At 43.9% G+C, this 20,501-nt stretch overlaps 1 long non-coding RNA gene across 6 annotated transcripts; it reads right to left on the bottom strand.

The window, feature by feature from the left end:
• Nucleotides 1-724: 724 nt before the first annotated feature.
• On the bottom strand, nucleotides 725-19,739 carry LOC140629213 (uncharacterized). Of its 6 annotated transcripts, none has more exons than XR_012027143.1 (4): nucleotides 19,554-19,739; nucleotides 18,674-18,786; nucleotides 18,401-18,587; nucleotides 725-935 (listed from the first exon to the last, which is right to left on the bottom strand). It is a non-coding gene; the product is annotated as an uncharacterized lncRNA (long non-coding RNA). The 6 variants fall into 6 exon arrangements; XR_012027244.1 differs by lacking the exon at nucleotides 725-935 and adding an exon at nucleotides 8,799-9,203; XR_012027270.1 differs by lacking the exon at nucleotides 725-935 and adding an exon at nucleotides 9,215-9,584.
• Between the last annotated feature and the right edge of the window lie 762 nt (nucleotides 19,740-20,501).

Here is a 20,501-nt window from a genome sequence, read left to right as displayed (position 1 = left end):
GTTTAGGATGATCACCTGCCCTGAGCTCCATCCGTGTGGAAGCAGCGCATCGTCAGGACAATAACAGCCAACTTCCCAGTTAGAAACAGAAACATGGTGGGAGCAGCGTGAATAGTGGAAAGCATCGCAGGAGTAGGAATGATTTTCAAAGACAAAACATCAGCTCCGAAACAGAAGGGAAGGCCTGGTCTGTGCAAGTGAGAGACACAGGATGGAAAGGAAATGACAATGTGGGGGCAGCTGGGTGGCTCAGCAGTGGAGTGTCTGCCTTTGGCTCAGGGTGTGATCCTGGGATCGAGTCCTGCATCAGGCTCCTCATAGGGAAACTGCTTCTCCCTCTGCCTCTCTCATTGTGTCTCTCATGAATAAATAAATAAAATCTTAAAAAAAAAAAAGGAGAGAGAGAGACGAAAGACAAGGTGAATAAGTGACTGGAAGAAGGGCAACCACACTGTGAGTGTCTCAGCCTCACACTAGCTGGGTGTGCTGCTGGGCTTGGGGGACGTAGGGACCAGAAAGCAGGTGGGGTGACAAGTGCTCCTTGCCCCAGGGTCAGGCTTGCCCAGGCTCTGCAGCTTGACCTGGGGTGCAAGGCTTCACCCTCTGGCCTGCTGAGCAATCGAGTGGCAAGTAATACTGCCTCAAAAGATTGCTGAGGTAAATAAAATGAGAATAAATAATCCAAGAGAGTGCACACCAGCAGGAAGTTTTTAAAGGACCAACGAACATTTATATTTTAAAAAAACTGAGGCATAAGCCCATGGCCTCCCCAGTGCCCTTTGGGGATCTGTTTGTGGGTTGAAGATGCTCTGTACCCTGACTCCTCTTGTCCTGCAGTCCAGGTGGCCACACGTGGCCCTGTTTCTACAACCGCCTTTGGACTTAGAAGATCTGCAAAGGATTTCCTTCTCTCTGTCATTTAGAAACTTTTCTTTCTAGAGAGGGAAATAAAATAATAAATTTGCTCTTAGGAATTGAGAAAGATATGTATAAATATATTTTTGCTTATTTTATGTGCCATATCTCTGTTAGGCACTTGACATGTATTTTCTCCTTTTATTTGCAAAAAAACTCTGCAAACACAGTTATCATCCCACTCTAGATATCAGAACACGAGAGTTTAAAAAGATAAATTATTTGCACTTCTCAAATGTTGTGGAAGGTGGAGCTGAAATTGGAAGCTGGTTAAGTCTCTGAAACCCCGGGTCTCTTCCCACTGCCTCATGCCACCTTCCAGAGTGGCCACAAGACATGAAAACAGGCATCATGTGGACTGGCTCTCACCCCTGCAACACTCCCCCCCCCCCCTCCCGGCTAATTGTTGTTCTTGTGGGCATGTCTGCTCTCAGGCCCAAATCATGAGAAGCCCAGAGTCTCCAAGTCAACTCTCCATTATGTCAGTATGTCAGGGTTCGAAGGTGCAGAAAACTCCGGCTTCAGAGAAAAGTTTCCTAGAGGGTTTTGGTGGTAAGACTGTGCCGGGTGGGCAAGGTGCTTTGTCCAGCGAGGTTCAGTGTTATTACATCACAACCATCTGTGTTTTGTGTATACTTCCTTCACCCAAAGGATTAATACGAAAACTTCAGTTTAAGCTATTTCCCCTGGTTTCTTCCCTGCTTCCTCTGCAAATTAAATTGTGAATAATCACACAAGGCCAAAGAACATAGACTTTGACATCCAATTAAAATTGATATGTAGCCTACTGAAAAAAAGCTTATCATCAAAATGAGTGCCTTTCATCAGCCCCGAATTACACATTTTGATTAAGATAAATGCAAATTATTTAAACAAGAAAAACAGAGAACCTCAAGCTGTAGAGGTAAGAGTCACCTCTCGCCTGAAGATAAAACCTATCTGTGAATCCCAATTACATCACACCGAGTTAGGATTTATGCTACCTTGAGGATGAAATATGCACATCGCCCCATTTCTCCTAACTTCTCAGTATCATCCCTCAGAAACGACCAGCAAGGCGCTGGCTTAGAGAGTCCCCGAGTTAATGTCTGTACTTATTAGCAGCTCAGGACCACTCTGGTCTCAGCTCCGAAGATTAGAAATGATTAACCTGCAGGCATGTGATGCTGACCAGCCGCTGACAGAATGAAGGCAGAGTGAGTTGGACCACAGTGATTTCCTTTTTTTTTTTTTTCGTTTTTTGTTTTTGACAATTTAGCTTTGAAAATAATCCTTCTGAAAACAAAAAAATCCAGATGCTTTCATCATTCTAATTCCTTAAGGACACAAGGATAATAAGGTACACATGCACTAGTTCTTGTCAAAGTCTCCTCCGATCTAACAGAAGATAATCACACCGTGAAAAATACTCTCTATATCTTTACAGAGAGTAAGCATGGAATAAATAATTGTCGGAAGGCTGAATTAAGAAACTAATGAAATAAGGATCAAAATTTCTGTTTCACTAAGAAATAGAACTTTGAAAAAAATATTTGAGTCTAATATCAAGAATAGTCTTCCTTTGGATGGTTTTTCTAAAATTATTTTTTTTGGTATTATGGATAGTAATAGGTATGTATTTATGGACATTGTAGGGATGAAACAGTGTAAAACCAAAAGACACTCTTTATATACTATCATTTTTTCTCATGTACTGCTCTTAGGGCAAAGTGGTATCATTACTGTTTCCATAGGAACAGTAATTTTTTGAAAGTCAAAATGAATGCTGAGAAGGAAAAAGCACATAAGGAAGACATAGTCATTCAAAACATTGATCTGTGCCCCGCCCCCATAATACTGTGTGGAATATTTGTTGCATTATTCATTTGTATAAGAAATAATAAATAACATGAGACTGTTCAAAAGAAAAACTGCCCAAAGCTTTTTCAGCTAAATTGATTTTATAGTTTTGCAGCTTCTGTACATCCCCAAAATGTCCCCTCCAGGGTTGGGTGAGTCAGAACTTGGTGCAAATTGCAATTGAACAATGGAACCGACAGTGCGGTCTGTGACAACAGGACTAAGGTCCCCACCTCTATCATCTGCCTTCCTCCCATGCGGCATGGTGACGCCCACTGCTTTCTCTGAATCAGCGCCCCCCTGCTCCCTGAGAAGGAGCTCTTGGCCATTTCCCCAGCGGCCCGATGCTATGGCTGCACTATTTGTTTGCTGTGGATGGCATGCCTTCCCGGGTGTGCAGCGAACGGCGCTGCCCCTGGTTATACATGTGCACCTTTGAGGCTCAAGCATGTGAGCAGGCAAAACATGTGCATGCAAATCTCCGGGTTACGCCACCAAAATGGAGTTTGTTGGGTTCACTTAGAGCTTTCACAGTTGTTGAAATAAGAAGGATTGGCGTCTTCCTACAGAACTTCTAGAAAGAGAGTACACTCTTCTGAGATTACGGCCTGGGACCCAAAGTCCTGTGAGAGGTGGCGTCGGGTCCTGTGGCTGCTGTTAACCTGTCACTGCCCACCGGGAGGCTCACAGCAATGATATTCATCCTCCCAGTGGGGCCATGTCCCCTCTAAGGACTCTAGGGAAGAACCGTCTCCTGCTTCATCCTGCATCTGGAGGCTCCTTGACATCCTTGAGTAGCTGTGGGCATTCATTTCTGCGAGTTCTGCCTCCTGGTCCCCTGGCTTCCTTCCCCGCCTGGTCTCTGTGCCCCTCCGTCCCCTCCTAAGGACACTGGCCATATCTGCTAGGACCTCATTTTAACGTGATTACAAGTGCCAAGCCCTTCTTTCTAAATAAGGCCACCTTCACCTGTACCGGGCGTGGGGGTATACTTGAACATATGTCTTTGAGGACACATGTCAGGGCTCCCTGTGGTGGTTCTGAGACGCTGGCAGGAGTGTGAAGGGAGAGCCGAGCTTTAGAGAGGTTTGGAAGAGGGAGACCTAATGGTGACCTGAGGCCTGGGCTACCCCATGGGTGAGGATGGGGTGCACACTGGGAGTCAGCACCGGGGAACACCGGTGTCTGTCATCCCCCTAAAGGGCTGACTTCTCTTCGTTCCAGACAGCCACAGGGGAAGACAAGAAACCGTGTGGTCCTTGGGGTGAGCGATGGAGTGAATAGAAGAACAAATAAGTCAGCAGTTGCAGAGCTCTGGACATTCTTGTGATGGACATCTACCCAAGTGGAATGCGGGCAAGAGCATATCCAGGACACGGTCTTGTCTGCTGCTGTCTCTGACATACCTGAATCAAAATAGTGGGAGCCAGTGTGCAGCCCAGCCAGCCTGCCAGGGCTCGCTGTCCTGTGGGAACTCAGGGTCACGCACTTAGGGTGCTGTCCTCTACCTGCCAGCGGTCCTCCTTCACAGCCTAGAGGCTTCTCCTTGTGGAGTGTGGCAGAAAGTGTTGAAAAGCAGCTCTCTGGGGGTGCCCGGGTGCTCAGATCCTGATCTCAGGGTCGTGGGTCTAGCCCCACGTCAGACTGTGCTTAGTGCAGAGTCTGCTTAAGATCCTCTCTCTCCCTCTGCCAGCTGCCCCCCCCACACACAAATAAATAAATCCATTAAAAAACAATAGCCTTCCAAAGTGCCCACAAGCTTGAGCCTCCATAAGGAGTGGGAGCGAATTCATCTTTCCCCACATCATCCAGCCAACGTGTGTGTGCTTTGCAACAGTCAACAGTGCCAGTCAAATTTCAAATTTTAATTCATTTTTTTTTCTGATTCCTTCGGAAATCAAACATAAAAATTAACTGCCTTAAGTCTGCCAAATGGTCATTGGTATGGCTTTCTTAGTACAGTCTATGTGTGAGAGTATACTACTAACATTTCCTATTGAGAGCCTGTTCAGTATCCTTTTTATCTTATTTTCATTCCCTTTTATGAGTTTCAATTTTTAAAAATGAGACTTGAAAGTGTTGAAGTTTAGAGAATGCCTTAGTTATTACAACAAATTTGTACATGTCTACGTGGACATGGAGCTTGACCTTGACACACATGTCTATTGTCTATTGTCGCTTTATTTTAAATGTTCCCAGGAGGGAAGTTCTGTGGAAACCCCATGTAGCTGTGACAACTGGTGAGGGGGGTGTGCCAGCGACACGAAGGTCAGTGATGAGCCTAACCCAGTACCTCCCTCCCCGAGGTAGTGCCTCGGGTGCTCCCCACCCATCCCTGCAAATTCACCCTCTTCCCTCGTTTCCACTTGGGAATCTTTCCGTGCAGCCCACAGTTACCAAGTGTCCATCACGCGCCACCTCCTGGAGGGAGCAACATCTGCAAAATCTATCTGGAATTGTTTTTCATGAGAAAATCGACCTCTTACTATTGATCTTCTAATTCATGCATGTGGACTATATTCAGTATCTGATTTCTTTCCTCAGAGTTTTAGAGTTTCTATCTATGTGTATATTTTATTAGCTTTACATCTCGTTTCTCGGTGCTCCTGAAGACGGCGTTTCTGAAATTTTAAATTCCAACTTTTATTAGATAAATATCTGAATTTCTGCTATTAAATGCATTAGGCATTTTCTTTTCTTTTCAAAAAATTGTTTTGCTTGCTGTTTTGGGGGCACCTGGGTGGCTCAGCGGTTGAGTGTCTGCCTTTGGCTCAGGTCGTGATCCCAGGATCCTGGGATCAAGTCCTACATCGGGCTCCCTGCAGGGAGCCTGTTCTCCCTCTGCCTGTGTCTCTGCCTGTCTCTGGGTCTCTCATGAATAAATAAATAAAATCTTAAAAAATAATAAAATGGTTTTGCTGTTTTTAATGTAGATGCCTCTCTAGCTAGATCTTCTAACCTGCTTTCTGTCTGTATACACGAAGGCTATTTATTTCCTTACATTGATTTTAAAATCTGCTCCTGTACCAAATTCTCTTATTTTGCATATGCTGTTTCTGTCAGGCAGTCGACTTACTTTATTTCTTTCCTCCTAATTGCTATGTCTCTGATCACTTTTTCTTTTTTAATGCCTTGTCTCTAATGTGGGTGGAAGTTCTTTCCTGTTAAGGCAGGTGCTGTCTTTGGGTGAAGCACATAAAGAAAGAATAATCATCAGTTTCTATTTATTGAATATTTTTAAGAAAAATGAGTGATGGAAAAAAAAAAAAAAGAAAAATGAGTGATGGGTTTTGTCAAATATCTTCTATATATCTAGGAAAATCATATGACTTTTCTTTACCTCTGTTGCGATGATGCATTTTGTCAGTAGACTTTCTAATACTGAGCCACTCATATTTCTGGAATAAACCTCCTTGCTCATGAATCACTTCTTTTTAATACGTTCTAACATTGTGATTGTTAATATTTTATTTCAGACTTTTGCATTAACATCTCCTGTGTGAGACTGGTCTGTGTTTTCCTGTTTTGTGGAAAAGTCTTCCTGGCATGCTTTTATTTTCGGAAGAGACATTATTCTGTACTTAATTCTTTTTCTTAGAGTAATTTGTATAAGAATGGATTGGGATTTTTTTCTTTTGATTATTTGATTATTTTTAAGTGAAATGAGTTTCTTTCTTCCTTTTTTTTTTAAGAATTGTACCAGGATATATATATTTTTCTAATTTTTAAAATTTATTTATGATAGTCACACAGAGAGAGAGAGAGAGGCAGAGACACAGGCAGAGGGAGAAGCAGGCTCCATGCACCGGGAGCCTGACGTGGGATTCGATCCCCGGTCTCCAGGATCGCGCCCTGGGCCAAAGGCAGACGCTAAACCGCTGCGCCACCCAGGGATCCCCCAGGATATATTTTTGATGGTTTCTGGCTTCACAGCTTTTGAGTCCCTTTTTTGTTGCTGGTATGTTGTGTTTTTTTTTTTTTTTTTTTTTTTTTTTACCTTTTTTATATGGCTTCAAAATGTGGTATATGATATGGACTCATAATTTCTGAGAACCTTTTCTCTGGACTTTTCCTTCCTTTTATCTACACCTTCCCTATTGTCTCTGATCTGCTCAGTAGAGATTTTAAGTTTTGCTCTAGAAACTGTGTCTGGTGGGGGTTGGGGTGGGGTTGGGGGTGAAGGTGGTGCCAGGCAGGCGGTGTCTGATAATTTAAGAGGCTAGTGGGAATGCAATCTACTTTCATAACAATCTAAGATAGTCGTATTTTCCAACATGTTCAAGAGGGCATATCTTGCTACAGGAATTATTTGAAATAAAGTCTTAAAAATACTATATCAGGTCTTACCAAAGGAAGCAAATACGAAAAGACTACACCTCAGGATGCCTGGATGGTTTAGCGGTGGAGCGTCTGCCTTCTGCTCAGGGCATGATCCCAGGGTTCCAGGATCAAGTCCCACATCAGGTTCCCTACAGGGAGCCTGCTTCTCCCTCTTCCTGTGTCTCTGCCTCTCTCTGTGTCTCTCATGAATAAATAAATAAAATATTTTTAAAAAGAGGATCCCTGGGTGGCTCAGTGGTTTGGCGCCTGCCTTTGGCCCAGGGCGCGATCCTGGAGTCCCGGGATCGAGTCCCACGTCAGGCTCCCAGCATGGAACCTGCTTCTCCCTCCTCCTGTGTCTCTGCCTCTCTCTCTCTCTATGTTTATCATAAATAAATAAATCTTTAAAAAATATATTAAAAAAGAAAAGAAAAAGAAAAAGCCTCCATCTGAAAATATACCTGAATATGAAAAGTTAACTGTCTTCACCCCAAGGATCCGTCCCCGTGAGTGATGGATTCCTGTCCCAGTCCTGGTCCCAGGACGACGTGCAGCCCCCACTCTATGACTGTGAAGTTCTCCTTCCCCGGTTACTGTGGTTCCACAACGTTCTGATTTTCTGTCTCCTTTTCCCTCCTTTTCTTCTCTCTCCATATGGGTCTCTTCCCTCCTCTGCTCTCAGTGTGCCAGACATTTAGTTTATTGCAGTCCTGGCGTTCTCCTTTTCTGGTGACTGTATGAGCTCTTCTGGTTTCAGCAGTCTATACCTGGATCCTGGATATACACCTGCCCAGACTCTGCTTCCTGTCTTCCCGCTGTCAGCTGAACAGACCATCCTATTCTTGGACTTAAAATCCAAGTGTATTTTTGTCTTCAAACCTGTCCTTTGTCAAGACATCTCTGTCTTGAGACATAAAATCTTTGGAAGCTGCCTGGGTATCCTCCTCTCTCCCACAGTGGGTCCCTGCAAGCCATCACAGAGTTACCTGAACGTTTAGTCACATTCAGTGTTATGTATTCTCCAGTTGCCTCATCTAGTCTAACCCTCCATTTCTTCAAACTCAGACTAATATATCTATTATTTCTCCACTGTGTTCTTATTCTGCTTCTACAATTGCACATTGTGATCTCATTCATTTTCCTAAGCTTCGCTCTTCAGGATCCTGCACCTCTAACCAGTGTTTGTTCCTCATAGAATAATTTCCAGACTCCTCATTGTGGCGTGCAGGGTGCCCCACAGTCTGGCCACAATCCATTCTAACCTTTACCTTTTCCCTCATCCTTTCAAAAGGAAGACCTCTTGACCTCAACTTCCTTCTGAACATTCCAGGCCATGTGCCCATGGGATATTTCATGCTGGCTCTTTGTTCCTCCTTCCTTTCCCTGGGACAGTAGCCACCGCAACCTTCATGAAGAAGGACCCTGGATGTAAGAGGGACTCGAGGAGTGGGAGATGGCCAGGTGTCCAGAGCTCATGCTCCTCAGTATCTTCCAAACCCAAACGGGCCAGCAGCCTGGTGGACCCTCCTCACTCTACCTTCAAGTCAAATTTTCACAGTCAAACAAAACTTCAGTGAGGCTTTGGGGCTATGGTTCCTATAGTAACAGGGCCAGTTTCAGGTCTGATTTATGATGTCAGATGAGACTTCTTGACACCAGCAATCTCAAACTTACCCTTTTCAAAAAACTCAAATCAAGTACTAACATTTAAATAAACAATAACTTTATTAACACTATGTGCTGTCATCTTTTCTTCTCTAACCAGCATCCATGACTCCAGTCTCCTTCACAGTTGACATGAGATCCCCTTCCATGTCCTGTTGCTCTTGGAGGACATGCTTTGTGGTCCATGCTCTGCTATCTCATGACCCAGCATTGTTCCCATTAAATTCCCAAATACTGCTGGCTGATTAAATAATTATGAGTTCATGGGTGGTAGTCATCCTCACCAACTGTGTTCCCTTAGTACTCATTAGGGATCCCATTCTCTAGTTTTCACCATCAATGTCAGTGTATAAACTGAATCATCTGGTGTTTGGCTGAGTTTGCCACCTGCCATTACATTCTATTATTTTGTTCATCTGCAGGGGGAACTTATCTTGTCCTTCCTGGAAGTAAAGGTTATAGTCCTAGGTAAAAAAAACATGAATAAAATTAGTTCTGACAAAGGCGGAGTGGAAAGATGGGTGAATTGCAGAGGACAGGCATTCCTTGCTGCTAATACTGCAGATCAGGGCAGGGCCCCTCCTCAGCCAAACTAATGGAGACGCTTCCATCAAAATCCAAACAAAGACTTTATCATGCTTACACCGAATGTTCTTTTGGAAACTGCTCTAGCATTTCATCCCTGTAGCTATTGCTGCATAAATACATGTATTTGGTTGTTTCAAAGGAGAAAATGCCTTTGGTCAATGCGTCTTACCTTTACTTCACCATAGTAGACACTTCAGTTGAAAGGGAACATGAGGGCTCAGGGTAAGGTGCACCAAATATGTTCTGTGGCGATTCTACTGTGGAGGCAATGTGTGTGAGTGTCATTCTATGGGCTAGGTAGAGCTCCACAACGTCCCCAGAACAGCTACAAAACCCACAGGGCACTGGGAAATGAAGTTTCTGTGAATCTCTTACAGTGAAATCTGTTCTAAACTAATGTGAAGCTATGTCGAAACTACATCCCATGTGTAGAGCCGCTGATGATGAGATGCTGTCCCAGACCCTACTGGGAAGAGATGTGGTACGAAAAACATGTTAATTCCAAAACACATCTATCCCCAGGTAGTTGAGCAAAGGGACTATAGGCCTGTCACACAGAAATGTGGTTGAGTAACTCAAAACTTACAGAAGGGTATCAAATAGAAAATACAATATTCTGGTGCTCAACTCAATCACTTGTCAGATAAAACTATCTCTGGGCACCTGGGTGGCTCAGTCAATGAAGTGTCTGCCTTCAGCTCAGGTCATGATCTCAGGGCCCTGGAATCAAGTCCTGCATCAGGCTCCCTGCTCAGGGGGAGCCTGCTTCTCCCTCTGCCTCTGCTGCTCCCCCTCTTGTGCTCTCTCTCTTTCTCAAATAAATAAATAAATAAAATATTAAAAAAAAAAAACCTATCTCTAATACTGGTCTTCTGGTGAGTTATCACTGTGATTGTGACTGGTGTGTTTATACACTTTATTTCTTGGCTTAACCTCTTATATGATGACTTAAAAGGTGGGGAACGGAGTGTGTGTAAATCAGCATCCACTTACTGCTTTAAGTATTTATCTATATTTCGGACTTTGTCGAAAGTACCCAGTAACTCTTAACATCCACCAATTAGAATGAAGACATCAGCTCCCTTCCACCTTATTTTTCATCTCTTTGGTCCCACCTACTCCTGTTTAACTTCTATCATTTGTGTCCTTTTAAAAAGGTATCAGTACCTTAACATCTTAATTATTTTGGTAATTTTGAATATAAATTCTAAACTAGAAAATTGATACTGTCATAAACACTTATGAACATGTGGAAGTCTTCCACTACTGAACCATGTACTATCATGGTAATATTGGGGAATAATACATAATTACCCTGTAAATTAGTGTCATTCCCGACTAGTTCATGTGTCAATGCCAGATCCTTTCCCTTCTCCCACTGACTCTCTCCTTATCTACCTAGCCTTCCATTGGTTGCCCCAGATTATAACGTTCTACGCTATTTTATTTGTCTATGGGCCATCATTTTCTTATAAAAAAGACACTGGGCATTTTCCTATCATTTTCCAGTTACTTTTGTGTAATAATGGAAAAAATAAATGTAAATAAGATCACTGTTAAAAAAAATCATTTTATTGTTTTAAAGGTTTAGTTTGGAATAATTACTCAGAAAGGGAGGTTTTTTGGTGTGTTTGTTTGTTTGTTTTTTTCCTTTAGTTGTTTTTTAATGCATTTTTTGTTTGTTTAAGATCTCCGTGTCTTGGGTCTCATGGCTACTTACTTAGGTTTTTGGACAAGTCTTGAGCCTGCACTAATTTTTTTTTTCCCAAATGGAACAGACAAATGATCTAGGATAACACATGTCTGAAATTGACTTTATTTGTGCTGAGTAATCCGTTATCTGGGCACTAAATTGTAGTTTCCAAATCCCTTTTCCCTATAACCTTAAAGACACCCACCTCATTTTTAAATGTCTACAGCACAGGCTTTTCCCCCTGTATTTGTTGTTGTCTTTTTAGAAAAAAACAATGCTGTCAGCAAATGTGTGTCTTGAACAAGTCAGTGGTCAGGGAGTGAAGGGCACTTGCTCCAAGGGGAGCCCATCCCGGAGAGTCTGGGCTTTATGATTTCCCCTCAATGAATCCACACCCCTGTTTCTCTAACGACCAAACACACATCACCATGTCTAAACTCAACGTCAATTATTTGAGTTACTTTAAGGGAAACGTTATTTTTAAACTTTTTTTTTCTCTATAAGCTTTATATGATTATATTTTAGTTACTGCAGTGAAACCAACAATTTACAGAAGTAAAGTTATTTGTTTTGGCTTCTCCAGAGATGAGACAGGGAAAGGAATCTAACAAGAAAAACCGCGAAAATCCCATGTACCTTACATTATAACATGATTTTAAACTATTTACTAATTTTAAAGGTGGATACATTCTGTATTTCTATGGTTTCTGATTTTGTATCAGTTACATACATCTAGATATAAATATCTTTGTCCCCTTGAAATTAATCATTTCAAAAAATGATTAATTAGTATATTGAGGGCTGATGGCAATCTTTGGGAAGAAACTGTAGGCTGCAAATTGTTACTTTCAAACCACAATTTCCTAGATATATATTTGCTTTTAGTTTTTATTTTATTTTTTAAAGATTTTATTTATTTACTTGAGAGAGAGAGAGAGGGAGAGAGTGCACAGCAGGGGGAGCAGTGGAGGAAGAGGGGGGATCAGAGTCCCTGCTGAGCAGGGAGCCAACGTCAGGACTCCATCCCAGAACCCTGAGATCATGACCTGAGCTCAAGCAGACAGTTGCCCATGTGAGTCACCCAGGGGCCCTGTATGTATTTGCTTTTAGATGAACTTTTTAAGAAGGGATTTCCATATTTAAAATTTACTCTTCTGCTAATGAGGAGTTTGAATGAAGTGAGAATCCACTTTTTTACATAAAGCCTTATGCAATTGCATTGATCCTTCAGGTTAGTACAGATTTAGTGAATTGTGTGCTATTTTCACAGTGTACCCACATCATGGGTGCTCTTATGGCCTGTTTTCTAGATGAAAACACAGAAGTACAGACTGGTCAAGTGATTCCAGAGTCCCAGCTGACAAAATGCCAGAGTGGCTCTAGACGCCATCCTCTTGCCGCTCTAGACCTCATGCCTCATCCCACCTTCCGGCGAAAGTGAAGTTTGGGGTCTTCCCAAATTACACGGTGAAGTTAATCAGCTTCTAACAGCAATCATAGGCAATTTTAGATTTCCCTTTTGTAATGCAGGACAATCCATATCCTTCGTATCACAATCCCAGGTGGGCTGACTCGCTGTAAAATGGCCTTAATGGAACCGTCTTCATGTCCATTAAGAATAACCTGTCATCACTGCACACATACATTTGCAATATTTCCAGAATCCATTTTGTACTTTGAGATTTCAGTTCTATTTTGCCAGGATGCTAGAATCTCACACTCGAGGGCAGACTTCACAGAGAACAGGTGGGACACATCATGATTTTAGCCCAAGTGACTTATTGTTGATGAAATCAACCCAAAGAGGATCACAAGGTTCTTTCAGGATGTTTGCTTCTCGGCTTCTCCACCTTGACATGGTCCTGAACTTGTAACACTGTATTTTTTTTAGCATATTTATTCTTTTCATTCTTTTATTCTGTTGGGTGTTCTCAGGCTGGTCTGGAGGCCATTCTGCTACTTCTCATCCTCATTCTTTTTTTCAAAATAATCATTTAATTATAGATTAAACATTTATACCATGAATGAGAAGCTATTTTATTTACTTTATGTGAACAAGCCCGTTTAAATCTCACAAGAATGTGGTAAGCTCGGACAGAGAAGTCCAAAGCACAGGGAGGTTGAGTCACCTCCAGCCACCTCCAGCTGAAGCAGGATAAGGTGCTAACCAATCCCGAAGGAGGTGAATTTCCTTCACAAGGACAAGGGGGGATTGGCTCTGGGAACTATGGGAGAGACATTTATTGCTGAGAACAAAGGTACTAAAACAGCAAGCAGCCAGTTAGATGCAAACCTAACCCAACCCATATCCACCCCCTGGTGTTGGGAGGCAGAAGGATTGGTCACCCCTGCTCCAGCGGGAAGGAATGTAGCTCCTGGGTTGGAGGAAAGAGAGTAGGGAGTGGTGTCAGAAGAATCCACACAGCCTCCTTCCTGCTGCACCTCAAGGGTGCAGGACACCCAAGCAAACACCCCTGCAGGTGGAGAACAGGCCTCATCTCAGTTGAAGTGCCTGTGACTGTCCAGATTCTGTGGGCCAAGGGCAGAGCCCAGAGACCAGCACCTGGTTGAGGCAGAGCTGGGAGGGCAGGGCCAGGAGGGCAGAGTGGGGCAGCCTCATCTCTGCGGGGAGGATGTTGGCCTGGACTCCCTCAGCCCTGCGTCCTTGAGGCCTGGCCGGAGCTGAGCCCTGAGCCTGAGTGCAGGCTGCCATTTGGGAGTGGAAGGGAGGTGAACAGCCCTCATGCCAAGTGGTGTGCAGAAGACAGAGGCGGGGGAGCCCCTCCATGTTCCCGCCTCCAGGTCACTGAGGGCCCAGTGGAGGGAAGGGCAGGCTGGAGCCCCGAGGGCTGACTGGTGACCTTGCCATCACCACAACATGAAGGAATCCTCATTGTAAAGACACCGGGACCCACATGCAACCAGAGCACTTGACAAGGCAAGACTTCGTTTCTCTTGTCAAGTCGGGATGAGGACTCATTGAGGCAACTGAGTCCCATTAGCACAGCCAAGATAGGATCTTGCTTTTGACCAGATTTGATTGAATATGCTACCTAACATGTATTTGTAGGCTCCTGGAGGGTTACGGCATGAATGAACCCATCATCCTTCATCATGCCTCCGGCACTGAGGGTTAAGGCTGCAGGGGGACACGTAGTCTGATTCATGGAGTTGAAGTCTAGTTCCTGTACCCTGCGGTTAGCGAGCCGGGGGTGTCGGGGGGCGGCTCTCTGTGCTGTCTTCCTGCTGAGCTTCTCCGAGGGGTCCACCGGCTGCTCTGGACTCCACACCCTTATTCTGGGGGGTGTTACTGATAAGTCAGAAAACGAAGTTTGACTTAAAATGCTTCCAGAAATACCCATGTCTTGTTTCCCGAGGACACTGAATGCACACTGGTGGGCAGGTCTGGGAAGTGAAGTTGTGTGAAGTTATGCTCTCTGCCTTCTTCTTCTGTCTCCACTTTGGACCACATTTATTGATTTGTTTTAAATCTGCAGTATTGAGATGGAGTCTTCCACTCAGCAGGTCTCTGAGAGGTGCTGGATATGAATGTTGCAGTAAATCCACTTGTTCCCACGGTGCCATGTGTGTAAATGAAAGGCACTTTCCATCCCAAGCAAACATTGATGACACGGTGGCTCCAAGGTAGGATACTTCGGGTTACAGCATAACCCCTTTTTCCATGCTCTCAGAATTTTCTGATGGCCTTTTATGTAGTCACCTTTGTTCCTTTGGACAGATGTTTGCTAAACATTCACTATATTTGAGTATTAATTTGAAATTGAGAGAATGTGTAAGGAAAATGCTTACCTTTATGTCAACCCTCACAACCTCTTAGACTCTCATTGGGGAAGAAACAACTTGTTCGTGTGAATTGCATAAGATACAGAAAGGTAAATGCTTAATGTCAAAAGGAGCAGGCTGGACATGGTCCACAAGCTTGAGGGAACTGTGGCTTTCACCCCCCTGGTGTGCTCTGTGGACCCGGTTCTCCTGGATGAATCCAAGTCCAGCCTTTAATTTCTCACAAATCTGGCCTTTCTAGTTGACATTGAAGTTGAGAGTCAATACATAAAATTGGAGTTGGAGAAGGGAGTGGTCAGTGCAGGCTGCAACGACTCTCCATGAGCTCTGATGAGGGAGCCCCGGGAGCTGCGGCCTTGAGGGAGAAGCAGGCAGAGGGGGCACATCATGTAGGACTAAGCCATCGGAGGTGCTTTCTACAGCTTCTTAAAGACGCAGTTGAGGGTGTGATGCATGTGCTTCCAACATGGATCCACTGTCTGTGCGATGTGACGGGCAGTCATGCCCTCGCTATGTACCAGAAGGCGTTTCCATCTGCTCTTCCCCTTCTTCCTCCTCCCATCTGTGGGAGCACCCAGTAGGGGTGTCTGCACCAAAATCCAGTTTCGCCTCCATAATCCTGGTCTCCTTTTATTGAACACACTGTGTTAAAGCCTCAAAAAGAGGTAGTTCAAAGGATTAGGCAACTGGACCCAATTTAAATATTTAGAAAATGGGGCCTCATGTGCTCCGTCAGTGGAGCATCTGCTTTCAGCTCAGGATCCTGGGGTCCTGGAGTTGAGCCCCACACCCGGCTCCCTGCTCAGCCAGGCGTCTGCTTCTCCCTCTGCCTCTGTCCATCCCCAGCCCCTGCTGGTGCTCTCTCTTTCCTTGTCTCTCTCTCTTTCTAATAGATAAATAAAAATATTTTTAAAAAAAATTTAAAAATGAGTATACTCGTTCTCTGGAGTTCTTTGTGTGCTATGTCCTCAATTATCCCCAACTCCAACCATCACTGATGGGAAACGACACTCCTCCTACTGCACGTACTTCTTGCAGTTGGATAAAAACATCGCAGAGGTTAGCAATTAGAAGCACCTTAGTCCAAACGACACACTACTTTTATTTTTTCACAAGGAGAGAAAATCCACAGATCAATGTAATCCTGTTGCCCTCAACCTGTCCCTTTATTCTGCAAATACATTACTTGCAATTTTCATTCAAAATCTTTTTTTTCTAACAATCTTTTTCATCTTGGGCCCTAATTACTTAGGTGTGGGGTGTTTAAACAAAGGGAGCAGGGTAAGTCCCTGCGTTCATGACAAACCGGTCTTTTGGAACCAGCGCCTGAGTGCAGGTCGCGGCAGAGGTGCCCCGTGTTGGGGGCCGCCCCGGGGCGCAGGAGCCTTGTGGAGGACACCGCTGAGCTTAGGGAAAGGCCACAAAGGCCGCTGGTATGTACTCAGGAATAGCGCTGACACGTGAGTGCACTTCTTTGTTGCTCCTTCATTCTCAACTCCATTTCTAACAGAAAATAGTAGCATAAATATTTGTCAGCACCTCCACTTGTCTCCCATTTCTTTGTAAACTTGGATGACCCAGGCTTGGAGAAGGTCTGGACGTCATGATACTTGAGACTGAATTCTGTCCATGTGTGGAAGGTGCACCTCTGTTATCGTGGTCACGTTCCGCTCAACATCCTTTCAGATTGAGTTGAATTACACGGAGCGTTCAAATCCATAGGATAAAATCTCTGAAATGTCAAGTAATCACAACCACGTGGCCCACATCTCTAAAGCACAGATTTCCAAAGATAATTAGATGAGAGCCTTTGGTCTGCTGTTATTTTGCTCTCAAGTTTTTTGGTTTACCCACATTTTGTCCTAAAAAGTCAAGCATTTGTGCAGAGCAAACTATGTCAGGAAAACCTCCTCCACTTTCTCCCCTGGAGGTTGGGAACTTAACTGCCATGGCCACTTTGCTCACACTCTTTCTTGGGGTCTGCACAGTTAATCCTTGACTTAATCAGCCCTCCCTAGCATACCAGGGGGCCTATTTTCTTGAGAATCTCCTTTAGAACTAGGCAGAGCGCTGAAAACTACACGCAGATCATTTCCACGCTGGCAAAAAGCGCTCACTATATTTTGTAGGTGAGATTACAACGCAGCAGACACCGTGTGGTTTGTTCCTGCTCCTGCTCCTGGGTTCCTTTAGTCTTGGTCTTAATTATTATACTAAAAAGGGGTAAAAATTTTAAAGGCCCTCTGTTAGATGTCTATGTGGCTCGGAGAAGATTCTCCAGTGAACTCAGTGCTTCACAGTCTGGGATTTGAAGACATTAGAATTTTATAAGGGGCAGGGAATCCTCCTTCCTGTCTCCTCTGCGGCGTCTCTCACACACCCAGCTGCATGCAGCCATGTGCTCGAAGCTCCCACACCCAGACACACACGCACACACACAGACATGCAGCATTTAGGCTTACTCTCCCGTTGTCTTGTAAATAGTCCCACCATCAAAATACTTGATGCATTCATTTTCCAGAATAACAGTTGACACATCTTTTTCTCTAAACTAATTATTTTGACCCCCTACAGAAATAACAATTAGCTAATCAAGTTACATACAATTTCTAAGTTTCAACTTAAAGTTTCATTTTTATTTTTCTGTTGTCGTTACTGTTAGAGTCAATTAAAAAAAATAATGCATAGTGTGTCCAAGCCACGGCATGATCTCTGTCTGTATCATGTGATTGGAGTGATAACACAATGGTAACTGAACGTGTATTAGAAATCTCATAGCTGGAAAGTCAGGCAGCAGCCACATGTGATTATGGCTTTTCCTTTTTGTAGGCTTCTCCCCGCATTATGTGATACATCCCACAGGGAAGTTTCTTAAAATAAAATGGCATTCTAGGATGTAAGACCATTGAGCAAATCACCTGCAAAGGGCAATTATAATATCTGTTTGTACAGTTTTCTAGCGAGAACTCAATGGAGTAAAATGACCTATTCCTGTCCTCAACACACAGAAGGTGCTTGAAAAATATTTGCTGCTTTCACAGCAGTTTCTTAAACTAATGCATATTTTGGGTATAGGTTATAAGACCTATAACATAGGTTATAAGATACTTTATACAAAAATAATGAGGCTCCTTTGGTAAAACACATTTTAATGTTTGGAATAAAATTTGTTTAATTCATATGAGCCATAAAAGAAGATCTGAATAAGCCTGATCATAGCAGTGCCATTACTGGAAACAGGTGGATCTTTTAGTGATTTGCTGAGCATGTGGAACTGTGTCAGGCTCCCAGGAACGGGTGAGGCTGGGGTGGGGACGCCCCCTCCTCAAAGGTAAGCAGTCCCCAGGCCTGGCCTGCAAAGGGCCTCACCACCCCCCAACTCCCTTTCTGCTACTGTGGCTGCTGTTCAGTACTCTCCCCTTGTTCCCAGCATTAGCATGAATGTGAACATGCCCCTCTTCATAGAAAGATTGCCACTGTGAGAACCCACTGCAAGAAATACAAACACATAACCTCTTAGGACCTCTGTGTGTGTCCTGATTTTTCTGATTTCCCTTTCATTTTCCCTTGTATTACCTGCACTAACTCTGGGTTGCTAGAATCCGCTCGTCCTTTTTCACCTGCGATGGCACCATGTCTGATTCCGGAGGAGCATGGTTCAGGCAGCTGACCCCACTGGGGCCTTCAGGTGGGCTAGTCACTCATAAAAAGCCTTCACTTTCACACATCCAGACATGGACTTTCCATCCATTTATGTGATCACCTGCAGAAGAAGGTAATTCCCACTGAAATTATTTTTTAAGAGGGCAGTGCCTTCATTGGTTGTTGAACAAAATAGGAGAAGCCTACCTTTGGGGGGGCGAGGTCTCCTTGCTTTCCCTGGCTCTGTGTCAGTGTCCTCTGTCCACCTTCTCTGTTCTTGCCTGTGAAAGCAGGGACTGTGTTGCCATATGCGCACTGCCCTTGTGAACAGATTTAAGGAAACATATGATTGACACCAGTGCTTTCATGTGCCCCACTCTCCTCTGAATGTGTGTGTGGCTGGGCCAGGTCTCTTTCAGTGGATATTTTATGGTGTCATCGAGGGAGTCAAAGGGCAAATAATGCATTACACGAGCCGTATGAGCTCATCAGCAAATGATGAGCTCTGCAGCAAGGGCTTGGATCCGGCACCTCTGGGACTCTGAGCCTCTCTATCTACTCAACAGCAACAGGTCCTTGCACAGAGAGGGCAAATCTGCTCCACGTTCAAACCAGCATGGGTCCCCTGTGGGCCAACTAAACTTGTTTTTCAAAGGTGCCACAACTCTTCAGAATTATTTAAAATTTAGATTCAAGATAACAGATATCCAGAAGTTTCCCAGTGATGGGCTTGCTTTCCACAGCTCATGTCCGCAGACCCACAGGGGTCTTCCGTGTGTCCTGGCAGTTAGTTCTGAAGCTCTGTCCATGAAGGGGGGCTCTAACCACCTCAGAGGTGAGTGTGTTCAGCTGTGCCTGGTTTCCCTGGCAACAGACATCTATAGCTATCTTGAGTGACCTACATGTCTAAGCCGTCTATGTCATCCAAAGGAAGAAGCTTGCTGAGAAGAAGAGATACATATGGCCATTAAATCATTAATTCTATTTCAGCCACTAGCAACTGAGTGTTTGCTCCCCACTTGGTTGTGAGAGAAAAGTGAAGTGAGTTTCTGCCTCAGAAACAGTGACTGTAAGAAGCCATCCTTACCGGCTGCCCTTGAGATGAACTTCCTAGGATATCACCATAGCTTTCATTTTGAAGATTGGCCAATAATGAAATGAGTAAGAAAAAAAATCTGAGTAAACCGAAAACAATAGCTTTTTTCCTCTTTGTGGAGAAATTAAGTACTTGTGGGCTTAGAATGGCCATAAGAACATTCCACACTCCTCTAATGGAACGTTTTTTTCAGAAAGAACCAGAACCAAGCTGAGTCATAGCAACCTGAGAAGTCAGTGCCTCTTTAGAATTTTCTAAAAGGTTTATGTTCCTTGCCTTAAACCTTTGGACCTTAGTTATTTTCCATCACAAAAGATGAAAGTAGGACTAATTCTATTAGAGGCAATTTTCCCAAACATTAACTCTTATAAGTGGTGGGCAACCCACCATCATAATTAAAAGTGTTTACCAAGTGTTTAAATGCACATTCAACCACTGGCTATTCCAGCCATAACCAAAGATAGGTCTCCAGTCTTAGGACACCACTGAATGTAGGGATGACACGGAACTTGGAAACCTCCGGCAGAGATCAGAAGGAGACTTTGTCAATACAGAATTTATTGTTTGTAGCCTGTTTGTCAATGGACCAAGTCTTGAATCTGGCTTTACTCTGTGCCAGACAAAATCCCAAATATTGTAGGGTGAAGAAAACACTGTGTTGTCATCTTTGCTGTCAAGAAGGATGCCGCAGACCCTTCTGGAAAGATTTCGGGAGCAAGGCCACATAGAGAGCCTTGGTGGGGGTGACAGGGCTGAAAGAAAATCACAACCTCTTGAAGTGGCGGGTGATTCTGAGACATCCACGCACAGGGCTGTTTTCTTGTTAGGCAGATACTTGGTTCTTCAACCACTGGGTTATCAGCACTTTTTGATCTATGCCCTCAGGACCACGTGTTAATTGATAAGCTTATGAAGGGCTCACTTTTTAAATAAGTTGAA

The sequence above is a fragment of the Canis lupus genome, chromosome 1 (assembly GCF_048164855.1).
Source record: "Canis lupus baileyi chromosome 1, mCanLup2.hap1, whole genome shotgun sequence".
NCBI lineage: Eukaryota > Metazoa > Chordata > Mammalia > Carnivora > Canidae > Canis > Canis lupus.
The sequence above is the reverse complement of the archived record's forward strand: the minus strand, read 5'-3'. Positions and strand labels throughout refer to the sequence as shown.